At 50.9% G+C, this 20,688-nt stretch overlaps 6 non-coding genes across 6 annotated transcripts; all 6 read right to left on the minus strand.

The window, feature by feature from the left end:
- Positions 1 to 967: 967 nt before the first annotated feature.
- Positions 968 to 1,040, minus strand: trnat-ugu (transfer RNA threonine (anticodon UGU)). The gene has a single exon. It is a non-coding gene; the product is annotated as a tRNA-Thr (tRNA).
- An 8,608-nt stretch (positions 1,041 to 9,648) lies between these two features.
- Positions 9,649 to 9,721, minus strand: trnat-agu (transfer RNA threonine (anticodon AGU)). The gene has a single exon. It is a non-coding gene; the product is annotated as a tRNA-Thr (tRNA).
- A 2,039-nt stretch (positions 9,722 to 11,760) lies between these two features.
- trnat-agu (transfer RNA threonine (anticodon AGU)) lies at positions 11,761 to 11,833 on the minus strand. The gene has a single exon. It is a non-coding gene; the product is annotated as a tRNA-Thr (tRNA).
- A 6,339-nt stretch (positions 11,834 to 18,172) lies between these two features.
- On the minus strand, positions 18,173 to 18,245 carry trnat-agu (transfer RNA threonine (anticodon AGU)). Its single transcript has one exon. It is a non-coding gene; the product is annotated as a tRNA-Thr (tRNA).
- Positions 18,246 to 19,097: 852 nt separating this feature from the next.
- Positions 19,098 to 19,170, minus strand: trnat-agu (transfer RNA threonine (anticodon AGU)). Its single transcript has one exon. It is a non-coding gene; the product is annotated as a tRNA-Thr (tRNA).
- A 906-nt stretch (positions 19,171 to 20,076) lies between these two features.
- On the minus strand, positions 20,077 to 20,149 carry trnat-ugu (transfer RNA threonine (anticodon UGU)). The gene has a single exon. It is a non-coding gene; the product is annotated as a tRNA-Thr (tRNA).
- Positions 20,150 to 20,688: the final 539 nt, after the last annotated feature.

Here is a 20,688-nt window from a genome sequence, read left to right on the forward strand (position 1 = left end):
GGTTGGCTATCTCTGGGTTATTTGTTGTAATGCTAATGTCTCTTGTGGAGAAGGATTCTCGACTACCCATTTCTCCAGACAAGTTACATTAGTCCCAACACCCAGACAGCCTCAATAATCAAGTTGTCTCCTGTTCGTTCTTTGGGCCCGCACACAGCCTTGAATTTGTCTTTAAAAATTCCAAAATTCTACTAAAGTTCATAGTTTCTTCCATAAGCACTTTAGGGTTGCAAACTTTGCGATCGATAGTCCAAAATTAAATATCCTTTCGAATTTTGCATCCTTTCAAGGGGGAAGAGAGTGGGAGGAATGAGAAACGGGTATCTAAATACTAAAATTAGAGCCCAGTGAGATTTGAACTTACGACCCCTGGTTTATAAGACCCGTGCACTAACCCCTGAGCTATGGAGCCACCTGCTCTCTGAACGACAGGGGAAGGAGCAGGAAAGAGAGGGGAAGGGAAAAGAGAGAGTGGAAGGAGGGAGAGAGAGGGGAAGGGGAGAGAGTGGGGAAGGAGTGAGAGAGATGGAAGGGGAGACTGGTCTTTGGCCAGGGACTCCCAGGTGTCGGTGGGGATGTTGCACTTTATCAGGGAGGCTTTGAGGGTGTCCCTTGTAACGTTTCCTCTGCCCACCTTTGGCTCGCTTGCCGTGAAGGAGTTTCGAGTGGAGCGCTTGCTTTGGGGAGTCTCGTGTCTGGGACATGCGGACCGCCCAGCAGATAGCTCTTGGTCGGCTGGTGCGGACACGATGGGCCGAAATGGTCTCCTTCCCTGCTGTAAGTTTCTATGAGTCAATGATATATCGGTGTCTCTGAGACTGGATGTGGAAAAGGTGGGATACAGACTGGGGGTGGGAAGTGAAAGTGCTGTGGGCAGATTGTAAAGTGCGGAGTGAGTGGTTCCTGTTGATGATATCGGCCTGTCGTCGATTGACGGTCAATTCAGTAACAGAAGCCAAAATTGAGTGGGCCCCAGTGAGATTTGAAACCACGACCCCTGGTTTACAAGACCAGTGCTCTAACCCCTGAGCTATGGAGCCACCTGTAATACCAGCTCCTGTTTACATCTTACTATTGTTAACAAGGAGGTGGGGCCCGAATAATCATTCTCGGTGATTCATCCCTGAACATTGACAGAATCTTACAGCACACAAGGAGGGCCATTCGGCCCATCATGTCTGTGTCGGCTCTGTGAGAGAGATTAGTGCTTGGAAGTTGTAAAAGGAGGGAGAGAGGGGAATGAGTGGGAGAGGGAATGGGAGAGAGAGGGGGAAGGAGTCAGCCAGAGGGGAATGGGAGAGAGCCGAATGGGAGAGAGCGAGAGGGGGAGGGGAGCGAGATGGGAAGTCGAGAGAGGGAGGAGGCAGGGGAGAGAGAAAGGAAGGGGAGAGAGAGGGAGCAGGGGAGAATCTGAAAAGAAAGGCAAAAGAGTGAGAGAGAGGAGGGAGGGGAGAGAGGGGAAGGGGAGAGAGATGGGAAGTCGAGAGAGGGAGGAGGCAGGGGAGAGAGAAAGGAAGGGGAGAGAGAGGGAGCAGGGGAGAATCTGAAAAGAAAGGCAAAAGAGGGAGAGAGAGGAGTGAGGGGAGGGAGCGGAAGGAGAGAGAGTAGAAGGGGAGAGAGAGAGGGAAAGGGGAGAGAGAGATGGAGAAAGTGAGATTGCGGGAAAGTGAGAGAGGAGTTAAAAAAAAAATGTCCAACGGGTCGTGATCTAGAGGGACAGGGAAAGGTGTGAGGGGAGCTTGTAGTTCCAGGGTCAATCTCAGAGCTGTTTAATATTTATAATCAATGCCTTTGTAAATTGACGGTGAATTTAAATACTGAGCTAATTTTGAGTAGGTCGCAGTGAGATTTGAACCCACGATACCTGGTTTACTAAATACTGTTTGAAGAATGAGGAGGGGGTCAGTGAAACACTCAGATTGTGTCTCATCCCCCAAACTCCTGTCTCCGTCTCTTGAAGTATAATGTGGATAAATGTGAGGTTATCCACTTTGGTGGTAAAAACAGAGAGACAGACTATTATCTGAATGGTGACAGATTAGGAAAAGGGGAGGTGCAAAGAGACCTGGGTGTCATGGTACATCAGTCATTGAAGGTTGGCATGCAGGTACAGCAGGCGGTTAAGAAAGCAAATGGCATGTTGGCCTTCATAGCAAGGGGATTTGAGTACAGGGGCAGGGAGGTGTTGCTACAGTTGTACAGGGCATTGGTGAGGCCACACCTGGAGTATTGTGTACAGTTTTGGTCTCCTAACCTGAGGAAGGACATTCTTGCTATTGAGGGAGTGCAGCGAAGGTTCACCAGACTGATTCCCGGGATGGCGGGACTGACCTATCAAGAAAGACTGGATCAACTGGGCTTGTATTCACTGGAGTTCAGAAGAATGAGAGGGGACCTCATAGAAACATTTAAAATTCTGACGGGGTTAGACAGGTTAGATGCAGGAAGAATGTTCCCAATGTTGGGGAAGTCCAGAACCAGAGGTCACAGTCTAAGGATAAGGGGTAAGCCATTTAGGACCGAGATGCGGAGGAACTTCTTCACCCAGAGAGTGGTGAACCTGTGGAATTCTCTACCACAGAAAGTTGTTGAGGCCAATTCACTAAATATATTCAAAAAGGAGTCAGATGAGGTCCTTACTACTAGGGGGATCAAGGGGTATGGCGAGAAAGCAGGAATGGGGTACTGAAGTTGAATGTTGGTGCAGGCTAGAAGGGCCGAATGGCCTACTCCTGCACCTATTTTCTATGTTTCTATGTTTCTATGTTTCAATATTCACTTCTCAACATCGATATATCGGGTCTTTCACGGAGTAAAACATCCCAAGGCAACTCAGTCACACTCTGGCTCTGTCTCTCTTTCTCTCTGTCTCTCTGTCTCTCTCTCTTTCTTTCTGTCTCTCACCTTCTCACTTTGTCCCTCGAGCGGGGAGGCTAAAGCGGGGTAAGGGGAGAGAGAGGGAGAAGGGGAGAGAGGGGGAGGATGGGAGAGATGGGAAGGGGGAGAGTCTGATGGGAAAGGGGAGAGCGAGAGCGAGGGAATGAAAGGGAGGATGGAGGGGAGTGGAGACTGGGGAGGGGAGGGAGAAGGAGAGGGAGGGGAGAGAGAGAGGAGGGGAGAAAATGAAAAGGGAGAGGGGAAGGAGTGAGCGAGAGGGGAATGGGAGAGAGAGGGGTAAGGCGAGAGCGAGAGAGGGGAAGGGAAAGAGAGGGAAGGGGAGAGAGAGCGGGGAGAAGGTGAAAGTGATGTTAAGAGGAGTGATGGGGAAGGAGTGAAAGAGAGAGGGGAAGGAGTGAGAGAGCGAGGAAGGGGACAGAGAAAGGGGAAGGGGAGAGAGGGAGAAGGGGAGAATCTGAAAGGAAAGGGAAAAGAGAGAGAGAGAGGAGGGAGGGGAGGAAAGGGAGCGGAGAAGGAGGAGGGAGAGGGAGAGTGGAAAGGCAGAGTCGGAGGGGGAGAGAGTGGGACGGGAAGAGGGTGAGGTGAGGGAGGGGAAAGGGGGAGAGGGGAATGAGTGAGAGACGGGGAAAGCGAGATAGCGGGAAAGTGAGAGAGGAATAAAAAGATGTGGAACGGGTCGTGATTGTTGTGTACACATGTAAGCGTCACCAATATGTAAGACTTGCCACTAGGGGGCACACCTGTGGGAGACCCAATGGTCACCTGTACACCCTGGGACAAGCAGGTATATAAGGTGACTCACCATACTGCTTCCCCACCCTGGAGTCTGAATAAAGAGCACAAGGTCACCACAGTTTGAGCTTGCAATACAGTCCTGTGGATTTATTCTGAACATCACTCACTGGCGACGAGTAACGGATCACCAACCTTCACACGGTAATGGCTGCCGTTGGTCTTGTTGAGGGATTTGTTGAGGGTGATGATTTGGGAAGCCTTCGTTGAGCGTCCCGACCGGTACTACGTCGCCAATGAACAGGACGAGGCTGAGAGAGGGCGATCAAGACCAGGGCGATTCTCCTCACCGTATGTGGGTCTCCGATATACGGCCTGCTCAAAAACCTGCTGGCACCGGTCAAACCAGAGGAGAAGACTTACACAGAGCTGTGTGTGCTGGTGTGGGAACGCCTCAAGCCGAAGGAGAGCACCTTAAAGGCCAGGTATCACTTTTACACCCACCGGCGCTCCCAGGGCCAGAAGATTCCTTGCGGGGCAGTACGGTTTTTGCGGGATCTTTGCGGGAAATGTTGCCGAACGGTTTCGTGCTCGGAATCGGTCACGAGGTCATCCTTCGCAAGCTGCTGTCTGCCGGATCCCGGGATAAACGGGCCCTTTTCGGAATGGGAGGCAGTGACTAGTGGGGTGCCGCAGGGCTCAGTGCTGGGACCCCAGCTATTTACAATATACATCAATGATTTGGATACAGGAATTGAGTGTAATATCTCCAAGTTTGCAGATGACACTAAGCTGGGTGGCAGTGAGAGTTGTGAGGAGGATGCTAAGAGGCTGCAGGGTGACTTGGACAGGTTAGGTGAGTGGGCAAATGCATGGCAGATGCAGTATAATGTGGATAAATGTGAGGTTATCCACTTTGGGGGCAAAAACAGGAAGGCAGAATATTATCTGAATGGTGACAGATTAGGAAAAGGGGAGGTGCAACGAGACCTGGGTGTCATGGTTCATCAGTCATTGAAAGTTGGCATGCAGGTACAGCAGGCGGTGAAGAAGTCAAATGGTATGTTGGTCGACATAGCGAGAGGATTTGAGTATAGGAGCAGGGAGGTCTTACTGCAGTTGTACAGGGCCTTGGTGAGGCCACACCTGGAATATTGTGTTCAGTTTTGGTCTCCTAATCTGAGGAAGGACATTCTTGCTATTGAGGGAGTGCAGCGAAGGTTCACCAGACTGATTCCCGGGATGGCTGGACTGATATATGAGGAGAGACTGGATAAACTGGGCCTTTATACACTGGAGTTTAGAAGGATGAGAGGGGATCTCAGAGAAACGTATAAGATTCTGACGGGACGGGACAGGTTAGATGCGGGAAGAATGTTCCCGATGTTGGGGAAGTCCAGAACCAGGGGACACAGTCTAAGGATAAGGGTTAGGCCATTTAGGACTGAGATGAGGAGAAATTTCTTCACTCAGAGAGTTGTTAACCTGTGGAATTCCCTGCCGCAGAGAGTTGTTGAGGCCAGTTCATTGGATATATTCAAGAGGGAGTTAGATATGGCCCTTAAGGCTAAAGGGATCAAGGGGTATGGAGAGAAAGCAGGAAAGGGGTACTGAGGTGAATGATCAGCCATGATCTTATTGAATGGTGGTGCAGGCTCGAAGGGCCGAATGGCCTGCTCCTGCACCTATTTTCTCTGTTTCTATGTTTCTATCTGAGCAAGGCCATCACGACAGCCCAGGCCTTCATATCCACGAGCGATAACACGAAACAGATTCGAAGCTCACCGGCAAGTACTGTGCATAAAATAATGTATTCAGCAGGCAGCACGGCACAGGACAGGGCCCACATGACCGCAGAGGCCAGACCTAGGCCTCGAGTGACTCAGAGTCCGCCGTGGGCCGTGAATGCGGATCCATTAGCACCATGTTGGCGCTGCTGGGGTCAGCCATCGAGCCCATCAATGTCGATTCAAGCCCTGTGTGTGCAAGGGCCGTGGAACAATGGGGCACCTCCAGCGAATGTGCAAACGGTCTGTGACTCACCACGTGGCAGAGTCAGGAGAGGACCATCGATCCAGCGAGGGTCACGCTGAACGAGCAGGAGAGGCAACTCAACCTGAGGCTGAAGGGGAAGTACATGGGGCACACACCTTCACCACCAAAAGCCCTCCGATAATGTGAAAAGTTGAACCTAATGGCACTCCAGTCTCCATGGAACTAGACACGGGGGCGAGTCAATCAATAATGAGCCAGAAGGCATTCGAGAGGCTGTGGGGGGGGGCGACAGAGCACAATGACCCAAGCTGATCCCGATTCAGGCAAAGCTGGGCACCTACACCAAGGAACTGAGACCAGTTATTGGTAGTGCGGGCATAAGGGTATCCCATGAGGGAGCGGTGCGCGATTTACCTCTGTGGATTGTTTCAGGTGATGGGCCAATGCTGCTTGGTAGAAGGTGGATGGGGAAGATTCGATGGAACTGGGAAGACCTCTGTGTACCTTCTCTGGCGAACAACCTCTCCCCTTGCTCAAAGGCTGAGCAAGCCCCCCACCTTCAGCTGAACCAGGCGTCGAAGTGCAGATCCATTTGCAGACCCCCGAGGCACAGGCCGCTCATCGCGACCACCAGGAGGCGAAGACCAACCGAGCAGCGGTTACAGACGGGGGTACTCACCACCCGAAGCCGACGACCTCTTGGCGGCGACGGAAGAGGCTCCAGGTCGACCAAGCGGAGCGGGGCTCCGGCCGAAACCATCCGAATGTGTCTTCCCGACGCCAGAGGCGGGAATCCCTGGGGAGGAAGATGGCGGCAGTCGAGAGAAGCGTCCAGACCACGGGTCGAGAGAAACGTCCAGACCACGGGATGTGGCCGCTACGGAACAGAGGCATGTGCTGGCCAGCGAGGAAGGCCACTGGGTTTGGGGCAAAGGTAAAGGGGGGGGCCGCTGAGAAGGCCAGGAACCCACTATGTTCCAATAAGTTGTTTGCACTGTGGAACCCATGTGAGCGTTCTTTCGCGGCCAATGGTGTACTATCATATGGGGTCGGGGGTACGTTAAAACAAGCCAAAGTAGCGGGCAAACAACAACCGGTCGTATATGTATCTGACAAAGTACTTGTAGGAAGTGATGTGTTACCACATGAGGTCGGGAGTGTTGTACACCAAGCCAAAGTAGCGGGCGAGCCCTAACCGGTTGTATATGTATCTAACAGTTGTATATGTATCGGTGCTGTGACCACAACTGTTTACAATATACACAGATGACCTGGAAGAGGGGACAGAGTGTAGTGTAACAAAATTTGCGGATGACACTAAGATTAGTGGGAAAGCGGGTTGTGTAGAGGACACAGAGAGGCTGCAAAGAGATTTCGGTAGGTTAAGCGAGTGGGCTAAGGTTTGGCAGATGGAATACAATGTCGGAAAGTGTGAGGTCATTCACCTTGGGAAAAAAAACAATAAAAGGGAATATTATTTGAATGGGGAGAAATTACAACATGCTGCAGTGCAGAGGGACCTGGGGGTCCTTGTGCATGAAACTCTTTTGAGAAATGCTACCAACCGGTTTCCAAACATGGTCTGTTGGCGTGTTAAGGTCAACGTGATAACCACTACACTACGGAAACGTTGTTCCAAAAAGTTAGTTTGCAGGTGCAGCAGGTAATCAGGAAGGCGAATGGAATGTTGGCCTTCATTGCGAGAGGGATGGAGTACAAAAGCAGGGAGGTCCTGCTGCAACTGTACAGGGTATTGGTGAGGCCGCACCTGGAGTACTGCGTGCAGTTTTGGTCACCTTACTTAAGGAAGGATATACTGGCTTTGGAGGGGGTACAGAGACAATTCACTCGGCTGATTCCGGAGATGAGGGGGTTACCTTATGATGATAGATTGAGTAGACTGGGTCTTTACTCGTTGGGAGTTCAGAAGGATGAGGGGTGATCTTATAGAAACATTTAAAATAATGAAAGGGATAGACAAGATAGAGGCAGAGAGGTTGTTTCCACTGGTCGGGGAGACTAGAACTAGGGGGCACAGCCTCAAAATACTGGGGAGCCAATTTAAAACCGAGTTGAGAAGGAATTTCTTCTCCCAGAGGGTTGTGAATCTGTGGAATTCTCTGCCCAGGGAAGCAGTTGAGGCTAGCTCATTGAATGTATTCAAGTCACAGAGAGATAGATTTTTAACCAATAAGGGAATTAAGGGTTACGGGGAGCGGGCGGGTAAGTGGAGCTGAGTCCACGGCCAGATCAGCCATGATCTTGTTGAATGGCGGAGCAGGCTCGAGGGGCTAGATGGTCTTCTCCTGTTCCTAATTCTCATGTTCTTATGTTCTTATAAGTGTTCGTAGCAAGTGATGTGTTACCACACGAGGTCGGGAGTGTTGTACACCAAACCAAAGTAGCGGGCGAGCCCCAACCGGTTGTACATGTATCCTGTAAGTTACCCAAGGCAGTAGCCTGCGTTCATGGGGCAAAAGAGAGGCACCAACAGGGGTCCCAATATGTGCCCGAGTCAGACAAGCTGCCCATCCCACAGTTTTGGGAGAGCAGAGGCACATTATCAAGGCTTTGTTTGGAATATGTCTCACACTGTGTGTGCTCTGTAACATGATCCGCCACGGGCCAGGCACTGAGAATGGCGCTGATGCCCTCAGTTGACCAACCTTGCCCACCCCCCCTGGGGTGGAAACGGCGCAGCCCACAGACCTGCTCGTTGTTACGGAAGTGCGAGAAAGCGATGGGTCCACCGTAAGGGCCCCCTCAGTTTAGGCCCTGGACCAGCCAGGGTCCCACATTACCGCCTGCTCACGGCGAACCGCCAGACGGGAGTGTTGCAGCTTATCCGTCGCAAAGACGTAATGCTCATCCCATCAGATTGCCCCCCCCCCCTGTGGGGCAAACCCTGCAACGTGTTACAAAGAAAGGCAGGGAGGCTACACACAGTCGGTGGTGCGGGAACCTCCGTACTACGTCCCAGGATCCACGGGGGACCACACGGCCTCCCGCTACCACTGAAAGTCTCAGGGCCGTATCGGCCCATCCTGGGCTCTCCAGGCCTTAGGGTCAGCGACAATAGTCCGCAGCGGGCAGCCCAGATCACCAAGCCGAGCACCACACGTGTCGCGGTAGACTTCCAACAGACCCCGGCTGTCCCGGGTTGCTACGCAGTCACCGGACAGAGTCGCTCAGGACCGAGCCTTCCGCCTGCTATCAGCAGAGAATGCACCACGATCGTACGGCCCCCCTCCACACCACATCAGAATAAGTGACGTGGACAATATTCAGGGCCCCCAGATGGGGCCGAGAGCACTGTGTGAGACAAAGAGGGGAATGGAGTGTGTGTGTGTGTGTGATGAAAATGGAGTGTTTGGTTGTGAAACCATGTACTGAGCAAACGCAGAAAGCGTTTGGACCAGACCAGACTGCAAACTATCGATAAGCAGGCCACCATTGTGAAAGGACCTGGCCACGTCTGTCCCATCACACCAGGCACTCGGCCGGGCAGCAACGTTCCGACCAACTCACCCAGGCCAGGAATTCAAATCAGGTGATCGACCCGGGGACACAGGGCGTCATATCGCCTCAACTTGCAAATAACTGGTACATAAGCCTTTGGAGGGGGCGGGGGGGAGTGATGTTATGTATGCACCTAAACCTCACCAATATGTCAGACTTGCCACTAGGGGACACACCTGTGGGAGGCCTAAGGGTCACTTGTGCACCCTGGGACAAGCAGGTACATAAGGTGATCCACCATGCTGCTTCCCCACTCTGGGGTCTCAATAAAGAGACCAAGGTCACAATAGTTTCAGCTTACGATACGGTCCCGTGGATTTATTCTGAACATAACAGTGATGGGGAGGGCAGAGAGAGATTTGGAAGGGGAAGAGAGAGTGTGAGGGAGACAAGGAGAGGAGAGGGGAGCCTGTTGTTCCAGGGTCGGTCTCAGAGCTGGTTAATATTTATAATTAAAGCCCTTGTTAATTGACGGTGAATTTAATAAATAAGCTGATCTTGAGGAGGCCCCAGTGAGATTTGAACTCACGACCCCTGGTTTACTAGACCAGTGCTCTAACCCCTGAGCTATGGAGCCACCTGCTCTGGGAAGGGAAGAGAGAGGGAGACGGAGTGAGAGAGAGAGGAATGGGAGAGAAGGAGAGGGGGAGGGGAGAGACGGGGAGGGGTGAGACGGGAAGGGGAGAGAGATGGGAAGACGAGAGAGGGAGGAGACAGGGGAGAGAGAAAGGAAGGGGAGACAGAGAGGGCGAAGGGGAGAATCGGAAAAGAATGGTAAAGAGAGAGAGTGGAGGGAGGGGAGGGACGAGAGTGGAAGGGGAGAGGGAGAGTGAAAGGGAGAGTGAGAAAGCAGAGGGGGAAGGGGAGAGAGGGGGAGGGGAGAGAGAGGCAAGATAGAGGAGGGAGGAAAGAGAGGGGAAGGAGTGGGGGGAGAATGACAGTAGAGAGGAAAGGGGAGAGAGAGAGAGAGGGGAAGGGGAGTGAGCGAGGGGAATGGTAATGTGGGAGGGGAAGGGGAGAGAGAGAGGGGGAGGGGGAAAGGGCGGGGATGAAGAGATAGAGTTAAGGGGGGGAGAGAGAGCGGAAGGACTGGGAGAAGGAAGGGGAGAGAGAAGAATAGATGGTTCTGTTGTGTATCTGTAAAGCATGCACTCCCATCTTCCGCCACCAGGGAGCGCATCCCCTGAAGTCCCAAGGGATCCCAGCATCCCTTGGGAGCACTGTATATAAGCCGGGCCCTAAGGCCTGTTCCTCACTCTGGAGTGTCTTAATAAAGACTGAGGTCACTGTTACTTTAACCTCCCTGTGTGCAGTCTCATCTGTGTTAGGAACACAACAGGTTCATTCGCTGGTTACCAACCAGTAACTAGTGGTGTGCCGCAGGGATCAGTGCTGGGACCCCAACTATTTACAATCTATATTAACGACTTGGAAGAAGGGACTGAGTGTAACGTAGGCAAGTTTGCTGACGATACAAAGATGGGAGGAAAAGCAATGTGTGAGGAGGACACAAAAAATCTGCAAAAGGACCTAGACAGGCTAAGTGAGTGGGCAAAAATTTGTCAGATGGAGTATAATGTTGGAAAGTGTAAGGTCATGCACTTTGACAGAAAAAAATTAAAGAGCAAGTTATTATTTAAATGGAGAACGATTGCAAAGGGCCGCAGTACAGTGGGACCTGGGGGTTACTTGTGCATGAAACACAAAAGGTTAGTATGCAGGTACAGCAAGTGATCAGGAAGGCCAATGGTATCTTGGCCTTTATTGCAAAGGGGATTGAGTATAAAAGCAGGGAAGTCTTGCTACAGTTATACAGGGTATTGGTGAGGCCACACCTGGAGTACTGCGTGCAGTTTTGGTTTCCATATTTACGAAAGGGTATACTTGCTTTGGAGGCAGTTCAGTGAAGGTTCACTCGGTTGATTCCGGGGATGAGAGGGTTGACTTATGAGAAAAGGTTGAGGAGGTTGGGCCTCTACTCATTGGAATTCAGAAGAATGAGAGGTGATCTTATCGAAACGTATAAGATTATGAGGGGGCTCGACAAGGTGGATGCAGAGAGGGTGTTTCCACTGATGGGGGAGACTAGATCTAGGGGGCATGGTCTTAGAATAAGGGGCCACCCATTTAAAACTGAGATGAGGAGGAATTTCTTCTCTCAGAGGGTTGTAAATCTGTGGAATTCTCTTCCTCAGAGAGCTGTGGAAGCCGGGTCATTGAATAAATTTAAGACAGAGATAGGCAGTTTCTTAACCGATAAGGAGATAAGGGGAGCAGGCAGGGAAGTGGAGCTGAGTCCATGATCGGATCAGCCATGATCGTATTGAATGGCGGAGCAGGCTCGAGGGGCCGTATGGCCTTCTCCTGCTCCTATTTCTGATGTTCTAATGTTTTTATCGGTGAATCTTAAAAGAAAGGGAGAAGAGACACAGAGATTGGGTAGGGGACAGAGGGTGAGGGGAGAGGGGGAAAAATATGTTGAATGGGTAGGGAGAAGAGAGTGTCAAAGTACACAGGGAGCCTGTTGTTCCAAGGTCGGTCTCTGAGCTGTTTAATATTTATAATTAAAGCCCTTATTAATTGAAAGTGAATTTAAATACTGAACTAATTTTGAGTAGGCCCCAGTGAGATTTGAGCCCACGACCCCTGGTTTACTAAACCAGTGCTCTAACCCCTGAGCTATGGAGCCACTGGCCCTGGGCTGTGGGTCATTCCCCAGTATGTGCTGTGTGTTTGAAGAATGAGGAGGGGTCAGTGAAACACTCAGATTGTGTCTCATCCCCCAGACTCCTGCCTCCGTCTCTTCAATATTCGCCTCTCAACATCGATATAATCGGATCTTTCACGTAGTAAAACATCCCAAGGCAACTCAGTCACACTCTGTCCCAATCTCTCTGTCTCTCTATCTCACTGCCTCTGTCTCTTTCTTTCTGTCTCTCACCTTCTCACTCTGTCCCTCGAGGGGAGAGGGTAGAGCGGGGGAAGGGGAGAGAGAGGGAGAAGGGGAGAGAGAGGGGGGGATGGGAGAGATGGGGAGGGGGAGAGTCTGATGGGAAAGGGGAGAGCGAGAGCGAGGGAATGAAAGGGAGGATGGAGGGGAGTGGAGACTGTGGAGGGGAGAGAGAAGGTGAGGGAGAGGAGAGAGAGAGGAGGGGAGAAAATGAAAAGGGAGAGGGGAAGGAGTGAGCGAGAAGGGAATGGAAGAGAGAGAGGGAAGGCAAGAGCGAGAGAGGGGAGGGGAAAGAGAGGGAAGGGGAGAGAGAGTGGGGGGAAGGTGAAAGAGATGTTGAGAGGAGTGATGGGGAAGGAGTGAGAGAGAGAGGGGAAGGGGAGAGAAAGAGTGGGGAAGGAGAGGGAAAGAGAGGGGAAGGGAAAAGAGAAAGTTGGGAATGTGAAAGAGCGGGAGGGGAAGGGGAGAGGGTGGGAGCAGGGGGAAACCTGAAAAGAAATGGAAAAGAGAGAGAGAGAGAGGAGGGAGGGGAGGGAGGGGACGAAAGAGAGGGAGGAAGGAGAGGAAAGCGGAGAGTGAAAAGCGGAGAGAGGGGGAAGGAGAGACAGTGAGGGGAGAGGGTTAGAGAGGGGAATGAGTGAGTGTAATGTCTGCAAGCTTGTAATGTCTGTAGCTCCACACTGTGGATGTGGACATATTGTGTACTGCAACTGCAGAGTTAATAATTAAACTGAACCAGGCAGATTTCCGGAGGTTTCCGAGATCGCTGCCTGCCTTGTTAGGAGCTGTGTGTGCTGTGCTCTGTGAATATATCACAGTGAGAGACGGGGAAAGCGAGATAGTGGGAAAGGGAGAGAGGTAGGAAGGAGTGAGAGAGAGTTGGAAATGGGAGACAGGGAGGAAGAGAGAGCGGAAGGGGAGAGAGAGAGGGGGAGGGGAAAGAGAGGGAGGGGACAGAGAGAGGGGGAAGGAGAGAGATAGAGAGAGAGGAAAGGATAAGAGAGGGGAATAGGAGAGAGCGGAAGGGGAGGGAAAGAGATGGAAGGCGAGGGAGGAAGGGGAGAGAGAGAAGGGAAGAGGAGAGAGGGAGGGGAGAGAGAGAAAGAGAGGGAGGGGACAGAGAGAGGGGGAATGGGAGAATCTGAAAAAAAAGGGAAAAGAGAGAGAGAGGAGGGAGGGGAGGGAAGAGAGGGAAGGGGAGAGTGGGGGATGGAAGAGGGTGAGAGATGGGAATGTGAGAGACGGGAATGTGAGAGACGGGAATGTGAGAGACGGGAAAAGCGAGAAAGCGGAAAAAAATGTAAAACATGTCAAGCAGAGAGGGAGAGAATCCTGTTGTTCCAGGGTCAGTCTCAGAGATGTTTAATATTTATAATTAAAGCCCTTGTTAGTTGACACTGTATTTAAATACTTAATTAATTTTGAGTAAACCCCAGTGATATTTGAACCCACGACCCCTAGTTTACTAGACCAGTGCTCTAACCCCTGAGCTATGGAACCACCTGCCCTGAACTGTGGGTCATTCCCCAGTTAGTGCTGTGTGTTTGAAGAATGAGGAGGGGGGTCAGTGAAACGCTCAGATTGTGTCTCATCCCCCAGACTTCTGCCTCCGTCTCTTCAATATTCGCCTCTCAACATCGATATATCGGGTCTTTCACGTCGTAAAACATCCCAAGGCAACTCAGTCACACTCTGGCTCTGTCTCTCTTTCTCCCTGTGTCTCTGTCTCTCTCTCTTTCTTTCTGTCTCTCACCTTCTCACTCGGTCCCTCGAGGAGGCAGTGGAGAGCGGGGGAAGGGGAGAGAGCGGGGGGATGGGAGAGATGGGGCGGGGGAAAGTCTGATGGGAAAGCGGAGAGCGCGAGTAAAGGAATGAAAGGGAGGATGGAGGGGAGTGGAGACTGGGGAGGGGAGGAAGAAGGTGATGGAGGGGAGAGAGAGAGGAGGGGAGAAAATGAAAAGGGAGAAGGGAAGGAGTGAGTGAAAGGGGAATGGGAGAGAGAGAGAGGGAAGGCAAGAGCGAGAGAGGGGAGGGGAAAGAGAGGGAAGGAGAGAGAGAGCGGGGGGAAGGTGAAAGAGATGTTAAGAAGAGTGATGGGGAAGGAGTGAGAGAGAGAGGGGAAGGAGTGAGAGAGTGAGGCAGGGGAGGGAGAAAGGGGAAGGGGAGAGAGGGAGAAGGGGAGAATCTGAAAGGAAAGGGAAATGAGAGAGAGAGAGGAGGGAAGGGAGGAAAGGGAGCGGAGAAGGAGGAGGGAGTGGGAGAGTGGAAAGGCAGAGTCGGAAGGGGAGAGAGTGGGACGGGAAGGGGGTGAGGTGAGGGAGTGGAAAGGGGGAGAGGGGAATGAGTGAGAGACGGTGAAAGCGAGATAGCGGGAAAGTGAGAGAGGAATAAAAAGATGTGGAACGGGTCGTGATTGTTGTGTACACATGTAAACGTCACCAATATGTAAGACTTGCCACTAGGGGGCACACCTGTGGGAGACCCAATGGTCACCTGTACACCCTGGGACAAGCAGGGAAAAAAGGTGACTCACCATACTGCTTCCCCACCCTGGAGTCTGAATAAAGAGCACAAGGTCACCACAGTTTGAGCTTGCAATACAGTCCTGTGGATTTATTCTGAACATCACTCACTGGCGACGAGTAACGGATCACCAACCTTCACACGGTAATGGCTGCCGTTGGTCTTGTTGAGGGATTTGTTGAGGGTGATGATGTGGGAAGCCTTCGTTGAGCGTCCCGACCGGTACTACGTCGCCAATGAACAGGACGAGGCTGAGAGAGGGCGATCAAGACCAGGGCGATTCTCCTCACCGTATGTGGGTCTCCGGTATACGGCCTGCTCAAAAACCTGCTGGCACCGGTCAAACCAGAGGAGAAGACTTACACAGAGCTGTGTGTGCTGGTGTGGGAACGCCTCAAGCCGAAGGAGAGCACCTTAAAGGCCAGGTATCACTTTTACACCCACCGGCGCTCCCAGGGCCAGAAGATTCCTTGCGGGGCAGTACGGTTTTTGCGGGATCTTTGCGGGAAATGTTGCCGAACGGTTTCGTGCTCGGAATCGGTCACGAGGTCATCCTTCGCAAGCTGCTGTCTGCCGGATCCCGGGATAAACGGGCCCTTTTCGGAATGGGAGGCAGTGACTAGTGGGGTACCGCAGGGCTCAGTGCTGGGACCCCAGCTATTTACAATATACGTCAATGATTTAGATAAAGGAATTGAGTGTAATATCTCCAAGTTTGCAGATGACACTAAGCTGGGTGGCGGTGTGAGCTGTGAGGAGGATGCTAAGAGGCTGCAGGGTGACTTGGACAGGTTAGGTGAGTGGGCAAATGCATGGCAGATGCAGTATAATGTGGATAAATGTGAGGTTATCCACTTTGGTGGCAAAAACAGGAAGGCAGAATATTATCTGAATGGTGACAGATTAGGAAAAGGGGAGGTGCAACAAGACCTGGGTGTCATGGTTCATCAGACATTGAAAGTTGGCATGCAGGTACAGCAGGCGGTGAAGAAGGCAAATGGTATGTTGGCCTTCATAGTGAGAGGATTTGAGTATAGGAGCAGGGAGGTCTTACTGCAGTTGTACAGGGCCTTGGTGAGGCCTCACCTGGAATATTGTGTTCAGTTTTGGTCTCCTAATCTGAGGAAGGACATTCTTGCTATTGAGGGAGTGCAGCGAAGGTTCACCAGACTGATTCCCGGGATGGCTGGACTGATATATGAGGAGAGACTGGATAAACTGGACCATTAAACACTGGAGTTTAGAAGGATGAGAGGGGATCTCATAGAAACGTATAAGATTCTGACGGGACGGGACAGGTTAGATGCAGGAAGAATGTTCCCGATGTTGGGGAAGTCCAGAACCAGGGGACAATATTCAGGGCCCCCAGATGGGGCCGAGAGCACTGTGTGAGACAAAGAGGGGAATGGAGTGTGTGTGTGTGTGTGATGAAAATGGAGTGTTTGGTTGTGAAACCATGTACTGAGCAAACGCAGAAAGCGTTTGGACCAGACCAGACTGCAAACTATCGATAAGCAGGCCACCATTGTGAAAGGACCTGGCCACGTCTGTCCCATCACACCAGGCACTCGGCCGGGCAGCAACGTTCCGACCAACTCACCCAGGCCAGGAATTCAAATCAGGTGATCGACCCGGGGACACAGGGCGTCATATCGCCTCAACTTGCAAATAACTGGTACATAAGCCTTTGGAGGGGGCGGGGGGGGGAGTGATGTTATGTATGCACCTAAACCTCACCAATATGTCAGACTTGCCACTAGGGGGCACACCTGTGGGAGGCCTAAGGGTCACCTGTGCACCCTGGGACAAGCAGGTACATAAGGTGATTCACCATGCTGCTTCCCCACTCTGGGGTCTCAATAAAGAGACCAAGGTCACAATAGTTTCAGCTTACGATACAGTCCCGTGGATTTATTCTGAACATAACAGTGATGGGGAGGGCAGAGAAAAATGCTGTACCTGCATGCCAACTTTCAATGACTGATGTACCATGACACCCAGGTCTCGTTGCACCTCCCCTTTTCCAAATCTGCCGCCATTCAGATAATATTCTGCCTTCATGTTTTTGCCCCCAAAGTGGATAACCTCACATTTATCCACATTATACTGCATCTGCCATGCATTTGCCCACTCACCTAACCTGTCCAAGTCACCCTACACACTTTTAGTGTCCTCCCCACAGCTCACACTGCCACCCAGTTGGAGATATTACACTCAATTCCCTCATCCAAATCATTAATGTATATTGTAAATAGCTGGGGTCCCAGCACTGAGCCCTGCGGCACCCCACTAGTCACTGCCTGCCATTCTGAAAACGACCCGTTTATCCCGATTCTTTGCTTCCTGTCTGCCAACCAGTTCTCTATCCACGTCAGTACATTACCCCCAGTACCATGTGCTTTAATTTTGCACACTAATCTCTTGTGTGGAACCTTGTCAAAAGCCTTTTGAAAGTCCAAATACACCACATCCACTGGTTCTCCCTTGTCCACTCTCCGAGTTACATCCTCAAAAAATTCCAGAAGATTTGTCTGGCATCATTTCCCTTTCATAAATCCATGCTGACTTGGATCGATCCTGTCACTGCTTTCCAAATGTGCTGCTATTTCATGTTTAATAATTGATTCCATCATTTTCCCCACTACCGATGTCAGGCTAACCGGTCTATAATTACCCGCTTTCTCTCTCCCTCCTTTTTTAAACAGCGGCATAACATTAGTTACCCTCCAGTCCATAGGAACTGATCCAGAGTCGATAGACTGTTGGAAAATGATCACCAATGCATCCACTATTTTGAGGGCCACTTCCTTAAGTACTCTGGGATGCAGGCTATCAGGCCCTGGGGATTTATCAGCCTTCAATCCCATCAATTTCCCGAACACAAGTTCCCACCTAATACGGATATCCTTCAGTTCCCCCTTCTCACTGGACCCCCCCAGTCCCCTCGTACTTCCGGAAACTTATTTGTGTCTTCCTTCGTGAAGACAGAACCAAAGTATTTGTTTAACTGGTCCGCCATTTCTTTGTTCCCCATTATAAATTCACCTGAATCTGACTGCAAGGGATCTATGTTTGTCGTCACTCATCTTTTTGGAAGCTTTTATGTTGCCTGCAAGCTTCCTCTCATCCTCTATTTGCCCCTCCCCCCTCTCCTGGTTAAACCCTTTGTCCTCCTCTGCTGTATTACAAAATTCTCCCAGTCCTCAGGTTTGCTGCTTTTTCTGGCCAATTTTTCTGCCTCTTCCTTGGATTTAACACAATCCTTCATTTCCCTTGTGAGCCACATTCCCCATTTTATTTTTACTCCAGACAGGGATGTGTAATTGTTGGAGTTCATCCATGTGATCTTTAAATGTTTGCCATTGTCAATCCAACATCAACCCTTTAAGGATCACTGGCCAGTCTATTCACATCTCACACCATCAAAGTTATCTTTCCTGAACTTCAAGGCCCTCATCTCTGATTTAACTCTGTCACTCTCCATCGTAATAAAGTATTTGACCCATATTTACAATTAAAGCCCTTACTAATTTAAATACTGAGCTAATTTTGAGTTGGCCCCAGTGAGATTTGAACCCACGACCCCTGGTTTACTAGACCAGTGCTCTAACCCCTGAGCTATGGAGCCACCTGTTGTGGGCTGTGGGTCATTCCCCAGTTAGTGCTGTGTGTTTGAAGAATGAGGAGGGGTCAGTGAAACGCTCAGATTGTGTCTCATCCCCCAGACTCCAGCCTCCATCTCTTCAATATTCGCCTCTCAACATCGATATATCGGGTCTTTCACGTAGTAAAACATCCCAAAACAACTCAGTCACAGTCTGCCTCAATCTCTCTGTCTCTCTCTCTTTCTCTCTGTCTCTCAGTCTCTCGATCTCTCTCTCTCTCTCTCTCTCACTGTCTCTCTCTTTCTGTGCAGAGCGGAGGAAGGGGAGAGAGGGAGAAGGGGAGAATTGTTGAGATGGGGAGGGGGAGAGTCTGATGGGAAAGGGGAGAGCGAGAGTGAGGGAAGGAGAGAAAGTCAGGAGGGAGGGGAGTGGAGACAGGTGAAGGGAGGGAGAAGGAGAGGGAAGATAGAGCGAGGAGGGGAGAAAATGAAAAGGGAGAGAGGAAGGAGTGAGTGAGAGGGGAAGGGGAGAGAGAGCAGAATGGGGAGCGAGGGGGGAAGGAGAGGGAGAGAGGGGGGAAGCTGAGAGAGAGGGGGAAGAGGAGAAAGATCAGCAAGGAGAGAGCAGAAGGGGCGAGATAGGTGAAAGGATAGAGAGTGAGGGGAGAGAGGGGAAGGAGTGAGAGACGGGGAAAGAGAGATAGCGGGAGAGAGGGTAAAAAGATGCAGAATGGATTGTGATAGGGAAGGAAGAAAGAGGTTTGGAAGGGTAGAGAGAAGCCTGTTTTTCAAGGGTCGGTCTCAGAGCTGTTTAATATTTATAATTTAAGCCCTTGTTAATTGACAGTGAACTTAAATACTGAACTAATTTTGAGTAGGCCCCAGTAAGATTTGAACTCACAACCCCTGGTTTACTAGATCAGTGCTCTAGCCCCTGAGCTATGGAGCCACCTGCTTTGAGAAAGACAGGGGAAGGAGCAGGAAAGAGAGGGAAAGGGAAAAGAGAGAGTGCAAGGAGTGAGAGAGAGGGGAATTGTCATTTATTCAACCAGCATTTTAACCCATGTCTCATCTGACCAAAGCTGTACACTATGAGAACATTGACCACAAGGGGGTGAACTTGTGGGAGACACTCCTAACCTGGATCTTCAGGTATAAAAGTGGAAGCTCCACCCACTTCCATCACTTGAGTGCTGTGGAATAAAGGACAGGTCACAGACTGACCTTCTCTCAAGCATGGGCCTCGTGTGCATTTATACTGTGCAGTAAGGACGTATCAGGGAAGGGGAGAGAGAGAGAGGAGAGAGAGAGGGGAAGGGGAGAGAGAGGGGAAGGAGTGAGAGAGAGGGAAGGGGAGACAGGTAGGAAGAGTGAGGGGAAGGGAGAGTCAGAGGGGGAGAGGAAAGAGGGGGTAAGTGGAGAGAGTGTCTGGAATGGTGGGGAGAGAGTGGAAGGAGTGAGAGAGGGAAGGGGAGAGAGGGGGAAGGAGTGGTTAGCGGACAGAGGGGTTAGGGAGAGAAGTAAGATAGACGAGGAAGGAGAGAGAGGAAGGAGTGGGGAGAGAATGAAAGTAGAGAGGGAAGGGGAGAGCAAGAGGAGTGAGAGGGTGAGGCAAGGGAAGGGGGGAAAGGGGAATGAGTGAGAGACGGGGAAAGCGAGATAGCGGGAAAGGAGAGAGGGGTAAAAAGATATAGAACAGGTCGTGATGAGGAAGGGAGAAAGAGATTTGGAAGGGGAAAGAGAATCGAGAAGAGGAGAGGGGGAAGGGAGCCTGTTGTTGCAGAGTTGGTCTTGGAGCTGTTTAATATTTATAATTAAAGCCCTTGTTAATTGAAATACTGAGCTAATTTTGAGTAGGCCCCAGTGAGATTTGAACCCACGACCCCTGGTTTACAAGACCAGTGCTCTTACCCCTGAGCTATGGAGCCACCTACTCTGTGAAAGACAGGGGAAGGAACAGGAAAGAGAGGGGAAGGGAAAAGAGAGAGTGCAAGGAGTGAGAGAGAGGGGGAAGGGGAGAGAGAGAGTGGGGAATGGGGGGAAGGGGAGAGAGAGTGGATGGAGTGAGAGATATCAATGGAAATTGACACGGGTGCATCCGTGAGTGTAATAGCGGAGTCGCTGTACATCGACAAATTGCGTGATTTCCAGCTTGAACAAGATGAGGAGTCCAAGTCATGTTTGACTATAAATACTCATCTAGGCCTATATCAATTTAATAGGCTACCGTTTGGAGTGTCTTCCGCCCCTGCCATATTCCAAGGGGTGATGAACCAGATTTTGCAAGGTATTGAAGGGTTAGTATGTTATTTAGATGACATACGAATTTCAGCATCAAATAGACAAATTCACAATAACATATTGAATGAAGTCCTCAAAAGGCTTGAGAAGCACAGAGTGCGCGTGTCTGCTCGTAAGTGTGAGTTATTTAAAAACTCAGTGGAGTACTTAGGGTACAGAGTAGACA

Source organism: Pristiophorus japonicus, unplaced genomic scaffold (assembly GCF_044704955.1).
Source record: "Pristiophorus japonicus isolate sPriJap1 unplaced genomic scaffold, sPriJap1.hap1 HAP1_SCAFFOLD_1116, whole genome shotgun sequence".
In the NCBI taxonomy this organism is placed as follows: domain Eukaryota; kingdom Metazoa; phylum Chordata; class Chondrichthyes; family Pristiophoridae; genus Pristiophorus; species Pristiophorus japonicus.